Source organism: Cupressus sempervirens, chromosome 7 (assembly GCF_028749045.1).
Source record: "Cupressus sempervirens isolate cs-2001-9-10 chromosome 7, ASM2874904v1, whole genome shotgun sequence".
NCBI classification, from domain to species: Eukaryota; Viridiplantae; Streptophyta; class Pinopsida; order Cupressales; family Cupressaceae; genus Cupressus; species Cupressus sempervirens.
Genome location: NC_143124.1, coordinates 57,559,482 through 57,571,961, shown reverse-complemented (window position 1 = coordinate 57,571,961; position 12,480 = coordinate 57,559,482). Strand labels below are relative to the sequence as shown.

At 32.4% G+C, this 12,480-nt stretch overlaps 1 protein-coding gene across 1 annotated transcript in view; it reads right to left on the bottom strand.

The window, feature by feature from the left end:
* LOC149545464 (disease resistance protein RML1A-like) overlaps window positions 1-12,480 on the bottom strand; it is a 63,038-nt gene that overhangs the window by 44,885 nt on the left and 5,673 nt on the right. The window lies entirely within an intron of this gene.

Genomic DNA, 12,480 nt, shown 5'->3' with positions numbered 1-12,480 from the left:
GTGGAGGTTGCTAGTCATAATCTAAAATTGGCATAGAATGCTTAAAGTGTTGGTCAATCTGGTTATACGTCTTCTCCTCTCCAGTTACATAATCACAAGTTGCCATAGCAACTGTAGTCTACTTATAGCAACTGCATGCTGCTTGGCAACTGTTGCATGACAGATAGAATGAGAAGGAGAAAGTGGGGTTGGGGGGCGGGGGGGGGTGCGGCCCCTGCCTACCATAAAATTATTTTATATATTTGTTTTAAAAACATAAAACCCCCATCAAAAATGAAAAACCAAAATTTCAATTTGGTAAATTCTGAAAGCACTAACATACATACATACATACATACATACATACATACATACATACATACATACATACATACATACATACATACATATATATATATATAAAATTATCAGAGTAATTTTATTTACTATGGTATTATATATACATATAATTTACATACCAGTTCTAGTAGGAAAAATACAAACAACCATTCAAACTTTGTATATTAAATTTTTATTTCTTTTCCAAACCCTACTCGTATTGAAATCAACCAAAGACATGGATCTTTAAAATTTACAAGATAAGGGTTTTAGATTTTTAATTCATTGATAGATGTCTCTCAATCAAAGAATGATAAATTCACATACAAGGGTTTCAATCTTCATTTGTTTACAAACATTTTAGAAATGAAAACAATAGATTCACAACATGAGTTTTAGATTAAATCACAAACAATACAATAACAGAAATAAATTTCTTCTCAAACAAGGGTTTCAACCCAAATGAAGAGCTTTTCCTCAAAATTTAGGCTTTGATTGTGCAATCACGTGAAACCCTTTTTCCTTGATTACTTTATTATTTTAATTTCATGCTCAAATTTTTTGCAATTAATTAAAATAATCTTTATTAAATTAATTCCTTTTTCTCTTTTACTAAATCACAAGACATTTTAATCAAAAATTTATTAATTTGACTAATAATAATATTTAGAGCTTATTATAAAAATAAAACTCATAAATATATATTATTACTAAATTAAATAAATATGATTACACGAAAACTAGAACTTTAAATATATCTTTAAATTTAATTATTTAATTTAATTAATTTCTCAATTAATCAAATATAATTAAATATTGAACTTTTAAAATAAAATTTCTATTAAATTATCTTTTAATTTGATTTAATCATAACTGAAAATCACAATAGACCCACAAAATCAAGTACAAAAACTCAACCACAAGACAAAGCATAAATTCAGCTCTAGGATCAAAATCATGAATTCATGTCACTTGATGAATTTAAATGAGTAAACAACTCAGATATTTGTCCTACTTTCTAGGACAATTGGCTTAGGGTTAGGATTCATACTCAAGAATTATCTCCCCTCTTTTACCATTGAGATATTATGATAGGGCACACTCATCTTGGCAATTCAAGGAAGTTGATGCCCGATACTACAATTTGCATAAAATCCACACATGTACATGCACATAAAATCTAAACTAAATAAGAAATGTTGAGGAGTGGTGCGTCATGTAGATCCCAACTAGTAGGTGACTATGACTCCCTCCCTTAACCACATTACAAATTTCAAACATAAAGTAAAACATACAAGTACACCACACACATACAAGTATGGGGAAAGTAACCATAGAACTCACACATAAATTACACATCTAACTATCATCATGAGAACTGAAAAGCACTAAATGAACATACATATATCATCATTGAAAATGTAATCATGAACACATGAAATAACTAACTCATCACATAAATCAAATAAGTATGAAATAACATCTAATCAAATTTAGTAACCAAGTACTGCTAATCATAAAACTGGCCTAAAAGAATTCATAAATAAAATGTGAAAAGTAATTTGGGGTAGGCATTACATCTACTTGCCCTAGACTTAGGCTTACTCCTAGAAGCCTACAAGAAAGATAAAATCAAAGCACTCACTGTGCAAGTCCCACAAGACCCTTTCCCCCTATAGGAGGACAAAACTCCACTAAAAACACCCTCTACGATCTACCTATATATCCAACTGTGGGTTTTGAAATCGTAGGTCTCTAATCTAAGAACTATGATTTCCATTGAGGACAATAGGATGACTTATGTGCATGTTGTCTTGCATGAAAAACATCCTCCATAAAAACTCCTCTGCACTCTAAGTGCACTAGACTACTGAAAATTACCTCCACTAGCATAAGAATAAGTACTCTAAGATAGTTGGTCATACTGGTTACACTTATTGCACTGGGAGTATTGAGAATCCCTAGAGTGTGAACCATTGACACCACTCTATGCTAAAGGATAGGATCCTCCCTGATGTTGTTGCTAATTGCCTCCTGAAGAAGTAGGCTTCCTATTGCTACCCGATCCCTGATTACCATTGGACCCTAATATTGCAGGTGCTCCCACAAAACCACCTTGTCCCAAGGTGATGCTCTTCTCTACAAGGATAGCTTGGTGTACCACATCCTTGAGGGTTTTAGGTTGGAAAACTTTTACACCCCCAATAAGATGGTTGTTCAAACCTTGAATGAAGTGTTGAACCATCAAAGGTGAACTCTCACTAGTCTCAGCATAAGGCATGATCTCATAGAATTTCCATTCATAATTGACCATAGACATAGCATACTATCTCAGATTGTGAAACTCATTAGCCTCTATTGGTATCATTCTCTGGTAGGAAACACTCATGAAAGTTCTCCAGAAATAACTCCCATGTGATAGCATTCATTTTTACACCCAACTTCTTTTCCTCAATGTTCCACCTTGTAGCTCCAAAGAGTTATAGGTGGGTGATGGAAAACCTTGCTTTGACATTAGAGTCAAATTCCTACATCGCAAAGCATCTATATAAGGTAGTTAGCCATTGCTCTACCACATATCCTATACCTAACCCATTGAAGGGTTTGATCTTGGACCTCTGAAGGACCTTCATTTGTGTAGCCTTAACTAACCTCTATTTGTCATTGTGAAAGTCTCTCTGAGGACTCCTAGACCTTCGGTTCTCCTCATTCCTAGCATGATGCAATCCCTCCTAATCAACGCCCCTAGGAGGAGGTAGGTGCTCCATAATATTCCTCATCATTTGTCTCAAATCAGTTCTCTTTGAGTCAACCTGGTCTTCTATATGGCTCTCTTCCCTATTTTCCTCCTAAATAGGACTCTCTGCATGAGTCAGAGGAGGACTATCATGTCCATCTCTTCCATGACCTCTACCTCTACCTACACTATGACCTCTAACAATTGATCTAGTCTCAAACATTATCTCCCTACAACACCCAAGTAAGGACAATAAAATGCTCACTAGGTCAACCAAGGCATATGATGTAGTGCAAGGTAGGAGAATCCCCAAAGGAGATGTCCTAGCACCCAACAAATAACCACACAATGGAAACACAATACAAGATACACAATATAATACCAAATGCAAGTCTTTATTCATAAAATAATTGATTACATGTAATGTGCCACGCTATAAGGCCTTCCCAATTACGGCCAAATACAATACCAATTACAATAACAGTTCTGCAAGATCCCTCAAGATCTAACCCAAACACTAGCTAGTATAGATCCACACTCTAGTAGAAACCTCAAAGGAATATCTAAACTTGTGCTCACAAGCCCACCAAGAAATCTCCATATTTCCCAAACCTCAACTACTAGCCCTTCTCTTATCCAAGGTCCAAGTGTAATCTGCCTCACATTCGGCGCTTTGTCCATACACTCTGGAAAACTTCGCTCCTCTTCTTCCTCCTTCTCTACACCTTAAATCTTGATTACAAAGGCTCATATGCCTTTCTTAAATAGGCACTTACTATCCAAGATGTTAGAAACACAACCAATGTGAGATAAAAGGTAATTACAAATAGAAGTTACAACAAATATTTATTTCCCATGTAACGCCCTTCCATGTGACCCAAAAGAAGTTAACCTAAAGTTTTACTAAGTTTGTCAATATTTTTTTTTAATTTAAATATAATAACTTAACAAAAATAGTTATAACATAGTGGAAGCAATTAACATTCACATAAACACATACCATAAAACATATTACAACTCTTAAGGGTCCCATGACATTGAATCACATTTAAGTTTAGTTAATAATAAGTCTAATATATAATAAATCCACATTAAATAATAATATACCAATATGAATCCATTTAAATAATATGCAATTATATATGATGCCACTTGGCAATAAATAGAAAGAACAATCATTCCTTGTACAGATCACAGGGCATGAAAGGCTAAAATAATATATATCATGAAATAAATTACATCATCTCTTAAGATCTTATGAAATCAAATACAATACAATAGTACAATCATCCATCACAAAAATACAAGAATAGATAGAAAGGAACATCTACACAAACACATCCAACAACAACATCCAATGGTCAGATCCCAATGGTATAAGAAAAAGAACTACCACCCAACCTTTTGGAACCCTAAAAGGTCCACTCCCATTGCATTGAGGAGATAGTCTCAAGTGCCAAATAGGATAACAAACTCAATAATCAAATCTAACATCTAGGTTCAAGGAATGACCTGAAAGAAATCTAACTCAAAGGTACCAAGACACAAGTATCAACTAATCCTAGCGGCAACATAGACACATAGGAAATCTACTATGCAAGTGGGAAAGTGTAATTGTACTAATCAATGCTAGAGTTACCTTGGAAGTCTAACTTGACCCTGACCCCCCTAGTGACTCTATGCAACACTAATATCCTTTCATACTGACAAGGCATACTAACGATGCATGGTTGCAACCAAGCCTCCTCTCTACTCCCATCCTTGTCTATACTAGCACTTGAGGTATGAGCAAGGAAATAAAAAGACTCTTATTAGGTTCATTTTATTCCCATTTAGTATAATGTTTTCACTTATTAAACAACTTACAATGGGTTATCCTGGCAGCTACTTTGGGCCCTTACCTCCATTGTAAGCCACTTCCCAACATGACATACATATAACCTACCCTAAGCTCAGTAAAATTAAAAGATCACAAAAGACCACATATCATACATTAGTTCTTAAAAAGGTAACTGACAAGTATCAAAAATCACTGATCATAATCACGGATTCCATTAATATGATCATCCTAATAGTTGTGATCCCAAAATCAAGTATGCATAAACCAATCCATGTCATAACATAAGATCACTAAGAATAAATCATAAAAACACCCTAGTCCTATAAAAGTTATTGGAAAGCAATCCAAGAATAACTATTTGAAAACTCAAAGGTTATATCAGATGGGTCACACCATTCACCTTAGTTTCACACAAGAACAATGGAAAGCAATAACAATCAATGCATCAAAACATCGCATAGAGCATACCAGACACATTACTGTGGTTGAGTATAAAAGATCAAGATCAAAAAATCATCATGACACCACAAAATAGAACTCCTAAGCCTTTGGTAAACATTCTGATTGGCCAAAGCTAAGTCAAACCTAAAAACCCCAACACCAGTAAATCACACATTACATAAAGTGCATACAAAAGTGGATTTCATAATGCATTAGGTTTTGAAAACCCTAAAGTTCAATATTTACTAAAATTTTTTAGATTAAATGATAGACAATTCTATAATGGTAATCAATTTTCTCAAATAAGAGTTTTAACCCAGAGAACTTCTAAAAATAGAAACACAACAGACACGAAGAAGATAAGAATTGGAAGAATGAGAAAATACTGCACAAACCCACAATATCCTACCTAGATCTGATGCTAAAACAATGAACACACAAACACACAAGAATCCTCCTTTTCCTTTGAAAACCCTATTTTCAAAAATTAGCTCCTCCAAACCTATGTATCTAGAAATGAACTCTGATTTACTTAATAAAGAGTTATTCCCCTCAGATCAAGGCTTTGATCATGCAATTATGTGAAAACTCTTTGTCTTTAATTACTATATTTTAATTTTCATGCACACACTTTATACAATTAATTAAAATAAACTTTATTAAATTAAAGCTTTCTCTTCCTTATTAAAAATCATGCGACGCTTTTAATTTATTATTTATTAATTTAACTAATAATATTATTTAGAGTTTATTAAAAATAAAACTACTAAATAAATTATTATTAAATTAAATAAATATAAATACACTTAAATTATAACCTTAATCAAATCTTTCAAATTTAATTCTTTCATGGACATTTAAAGAACTTTTTAATTAAAATATTCTTTTATATTTTTTTTACCTCCATTTTACTAATTAGTGTAAGCATTATTTAAAGCATAGTTTATTGTTTAAATTAATAAGAATAACTAAAGCTCATTATTTAATTGCAACTCTAATTTAATAATTATTAATTAAATAATCATAATAAAACAATATTAAATCTTTAATCTTTTAATATTTTAATTCTATTTTTATCCAACTTCTTAAATTAGACTTTTAAAATAAATATATTAAATGAAGTACATATTTAATTAATTTTCAATTAACTAAATAACATCATATTCTAATCTTTCTTTAACCAATTTTCTAAATTTAGACTTTTTATTTAAAGCATAAATTTAATTAGTTTTCAATGAATCAAATATTCACATATTTTAATATTTTCTTTTTAATCAAATAATATTTATTACTCATCTAATAATATTATTTAGAGTTTATTATTAAAATAAAACTCTTAAATAATTATTATACAATAAAATAAATATAAATATGCTAAAATTAGAACTTTAATCTAATCTTTTAAATTTAATTCTTTTATTTAATTAAATTTTCAATTAATTAAATATAATTAATTATTAAATTTTCTATATACAAATTTCATGCAACAACTTTATGCAATTTAAATTAAAATATCTTTATTATATTAATTTTCTTTCTCACTTTAATTAATCATGAGACATTTTTAATATCATATTTATTAATTTAACTAATAATATTATTTGGAGTTTATTAATTAAAACAAAACTCCTAAATAAAATATCATTAAATTAAAAAAATATAAATATGTCAAAATTAGAACTATAACTTTATCTTTAAATTTTATTAATTTATTTAAGTAATTCACAAGACATTTTTAATAATATATTTATTAACTTAATTTTAAAAAAAAGGGTAAATGGCCAAGGCCTTGAGTATTTTATTAAATCAAAGGATTAGAGTACATAGCATTTCTCCATTCAAACGGGCACTGGTAGGAAAGAATGAAGAAGAAAACCTCCAGTCTTGCCTAGGACATTCGTCCTATATTATTACATGTTCAAAGGGGCATACCCCAGTGCAAACATTATAAGACAAATTTAAATACAAATTTATATGGGCATGCCATATTAATATCCTTGAAAATGTAAATCATTGCTAATACTCGATTTGGTGTATCAACTTCAGATCCTGAGTCCAAAATGTACCTGTCTAATATACTATTCAAATGCATCTTAAAACACTTACCATGTTAGATAGTCCCTTGTTAGAAAATAAAAATCACTAAATCAAAGCTAATTTATCTCATTAAAACTGTCATCCTAAAAATCTCCTAGACCAAACTATCACTCAAGATCAATCCTCTAAAACCAAAATTAATCAAGATTTCAATGAGATCTACTTTAAACCTAATATCGTAAGATCAACTAAAGGTTTTAAGTTACCATTATTCTAAACCATGAAGAAAAAATATATACATCCCTTAAATTAATATTGCCTATAAAATGCTGAATACATTCTTGGATCTAATTAGAACACAATAAATTTGCTAATTACACCTTCAAAATGATATTCCATGTAGTCTTAAAGCAGGAACCATGTTTAACCTTTTACCATAGGGAGCACATTCATACAGTTAAACCTGATCGCACTGCGAAGAACATAAACTAAGGTCTTCCATAAGTATCCCTAATTACAAAAAAAGTCTATGAAACCATAACAGTCCAAATAACCCTATCCAAGGTAAAATTAACATTAAATCTTTGAAATCAAAGCATATATTTGAGCCAAACATACCATTGTATAAGAAAAAATAGAGAAAAGCTTCAAACTAAGTCTAATATAAACAATAAAGAGCATTGCCAGATCAATGAACAATCATTTCTATAAACTAATCTGATCCAAATCACGAAAAAGGATTACCCAAAAGAACACCAAGAGACTATATTGATATGACTATTATTTTAAAAGATCAGATATTACTATCTTTAGTAACTTTTAGAGAAGCTACCAAAAAACCCATACCACCATTATACTACAATACAAATAGATCTAACTCAAAAAGTTGTGTCTTACCTAATTTAAATTTAAATTTTGAAAAAAATTGAGCCCTAAAGGAAGGAATTGTTCAAACTTCCAAGCAACTCATACCTATATTCCATAGGGGAACAAATTGAAATAAACTATTCTGCAAACCCTGGATATCAAATATACATCATTAGGTCATAGAGATACCATCAAAAATAATCGACCATTTGTGTGGTATCTAAGAGAATAGGAATAAAACACACAATGATAGAGTCACAAACAATAATATACACCAGATAACTTCACCTTCCTTTATACTGAATTATGCAGAGTTCCAAAATGGGTTACCAAGAAAAGCTCCACATCACACCAATCATATACAATATCCATATTAAAAATTAGATAAAAGGTCTATAATTACATTTGAAGGAGCTTTCCCAAAATTGCAAAATCTCTAGAATATCTTAGTACATATGAAATGCTAATTTGAAACACCCTATATTTGCATACTTTAACCCTATAACCTAGACATATTATAACTAGCCCTATCCTCACCAAGAACAACCCATTTGAAACTTACTTCTTCCATGTGACCATGATCACCTTAAGAATTTCATCTTAATCATCCTTGATGAAATTGGTGAAAAGTTCAAACTTGACTTTTCCCTACTCGTTTTCTCTGAGTTTAGGATGCTGACTTCTAGGGCATTGAGATCCTCAAATGTGACTCTCGATTGAACATATGCATTAAACATCATGAGGAAGTTCAGAAACCTATTCTTGTTCTCTTCCATTTTGATCTTTCACCATCGAAGAAGGATGTTGACACAAGATTCCATGCGCAACCACTCCTTGTAGAAGGCTAGACTTTCCCTAATGATGAGGGATTTCCTGCGAGGATTTGTTTCCAGGACTGCTGTGCCCAGGTGAAGAGTCATATATTTCTCAAGTTGGGGATTTAAAACTTCTCATCAATACTATACACCGCCTTAGCTAACCCTTTTTTCTAGACAGGATTGAAGATATCAGAGCACAGTTTAACAATGTCCCCATGCTCTATCTTAGCCCTCACCATAATGCTAATAAATGAACCAATAATGGTACTATTGGTCCTCCAAGTGGCTTTGTAATAAAAAACCTCTTCTCCTATAGCTTTACTCACAGCAAATCAGTTTGGATCATCCTCTAGTTTTAGGAGATGACTCCACCTCTCTAGTTTGACCTTTCCTAGTAATGCCATGGTTATGTTCTCTATCTTATGAAACACATGGATGTTCGACTCCATCTATATAGGGATATTACTCAGCTAGGGAATTGCAAATGACACACCTCTAGAGCTATTTTTGCAATTAAGCCCCCAACACATCTCCAGCTATAAATGCTCTAGCTTGGAGTATGCAGACTTAACTAGCTATGAATGCCATTTCTATGGGTTTTTAAAAAATAATCATGGAAACTAGCGTTGACACTCAGCTTGTTGGATATCACTACTTAAAAGTACTAATGCACATAAAGTTGTGTATTCATGATACAATTTATATCACAAGGAATCCCACTATAGTTGCCACACTTAGGATCACTCAAATATCTAATGGATACTATATGCAAGTATGATGACAGATGGGAAACCTTCCCCAATATTCGCAGAGCATACCAAATAATATGGGAGAGAGATAGAATTACCATAATAATAATAATAATAACTCTTTAATCAAGTTAATCTAAACCTTAAACTCCTAAATATCAATCCCTACAATGGTTACTATGAATTTGTCAAATGCAACTATTTTATGAGCCTTTAGAAAACGCATTGATTATTATAAATTAGTATCAATTTGTCATTAATTCCTTAATTAGCTAGCTTATCCGCTTTTTGATTCCCCTCTCAAAATATATGACCAATTTGTATATCTTCAAAAAGATCTATCCATACAAGAACTTCTTTAAGTTTTTAACTTAGGACCCAATTAGGAGTCTCCTGCTTCCTAACTACATTTAGCATGATCTAAGAATCTCCCTCAATAATAACCTTAGATAAACCTAGATTGTTGCAGAGTTGTAAACCTCTATCTAGAGCTTCTAATTCTACCATATTACTAGAAGTAGGAGATAAAGGTGAGGCTAGTTTAGCTATCCACTTGCCAGAATCGTCATTGAGTATGCAGCCAATACTAGCCACCCCTGGATTTCCTCTAGCAACACCATCAAAATTTAGTTTGTACCATCTACATGGGGGGGGGAGCCCACTTGTAGTTAGCCCTAGCCTCCTTATTACTTGATTTGTAAACTAAGGGTGGGTTGATGAGGTTGGACCAGTTCTTTTTCATCTATCCATCCTAGAAGGAGAAAGAACCCTCTTCTTTGAAAGATTTCCTAAGATGAGAATTTAGCACTTTCACTATGGAAGCTTCTAAATTAAAAAGCAACCTATCCACACTCATTTCTTTATCCTGGAAAATGCGACGATTCCTTTCCTTCCACAACTCCCACATGATGATAGAGGGACTAATATTCCAAATCTTATTGTAAACCCCACGAACCAAGTTTATGTGCCATGATGATAAAAGGACCATGACGAAATTTGGTAGAGGGTTGGACCACTCAAGCTGAGTCCTCAACCATTCCCAATATGATAGTGCAAAAGGACAATTATAGAATAAGTGATCTACATCTTCATTATCTTGTTTGCAAATAACACACCAAGAAGGGCCAAGGATAACATATTTAGCTAGCTTTTTAGTAGTCAAAACTCTTTTTTGTAGAACAAGCCACAAAAAGAATCTAGCCTTTGGGAGACAAGTTGCATCGTAACACAATTTCAATGGCATCTCAATAAGATTCCAACCCTAAGAATGTACAATAGCCTTATATCCTTGTTTCACATTGTATGGACCATCCTTAGAGCCAACCCAAATGAGATTCTTTGACCTTTCAGACTACATGATGTTTTTGTCAAAAATTATTTTCTCAAAAAACTTAGCTGAGTTGGGATCTAGACCTAAGTTCTCTATCAAATGCAACCTCCATTTAGGAACCCCATCAAAGAAAACCTTACATTTATAATCTTTAACCTTATTACCCCACATAGATTTTAGTTTAAATTTGAGGGATTCATGGCAAGAGGGAAGTTGGATCGGGGGATTCCCATCCCAGGAGTCTTCCTAGAATAGAGCTTTGTCTCCCAAGCCCACATCCTAAGATAAAAATTTACTTATCAAATTTTGGCATTTAGGCATAAAGTTCCAGCATTTTGATCCTTTAGGTAATCTTTTCATCTTGAAAAGTGATGTCGGGTCTGTCGAGTCAACATATTTATTGTAAAAAATCTTGGCCCATTTGTGATCATGTTCCTTATATAACCTCCATATAAGTTGTGTGCCCAATGCTTCATTTTTCCACTGAAGCTTCTTAATCCCTAAGCCTCCAAACTCTTTAGGTTTGCATAAATTATTCCATTTGATGAGAGCTACTCTCTTATCATCTTCCTTATCTTTCCACAAAAAGTTCCTAAATTTTGATTCGAATTTTATAGATGCCCAATTTGAGATGGGTAGAAAAGCAATGGGAAAGATAGGAATAGCTAAAAGAACTGACCTAATCTTAGGAATCTTGCCAGCCTTAGTAAGCTACTTATCTTTCCAACTTCCTATCCACTTTTCTAGCTTCTCAATTGTGTCCATCCAAACTTTACTGTGCCTTGAACCCTTTTCCAAGGAGATTCCTAAGTATTTGCAAGGGAAGAGCCCATTTTTAAAACCCATAATCCTACAAATTTGATTTTCTAGTTTTGGGTTGGTATTCAGAAAGAAAATATCAAATTTGTTGTTATTGACTTTTTGACCTGATGCATCCATATAGGCTTGTAAAATCTTTTAAAAGCCCAAGGCCTCATGAACAGAGCTCTTGCCAGGTGAGATAGTATCATCTGCATATTGTTGATGAGTTATGTTAGGAATATTTCTAGTAACAATAATGCCCGAGATCTTCTTATTCAAATATGCATTTGAAACTATTTTACCAAATGCTTCTGCCATAATAATAAAAAGGGAAGGAGATAATGGGTCTCCTTGTCTAATGCCCCTTGAAACTTCAAAAAAAAATCTTTAGGCATCTCATTAATAAGGATAGAGATCTTTGGAGTAGAAATAAACTTGAAGATAAGATTAATCCATTGATGGGAGAAGTTGAATGCCTCAAGGACCTTACAGAGAAAATGCCAGTCTACCATATAATAAGCCTTTTGTATATCTAGCTTCAT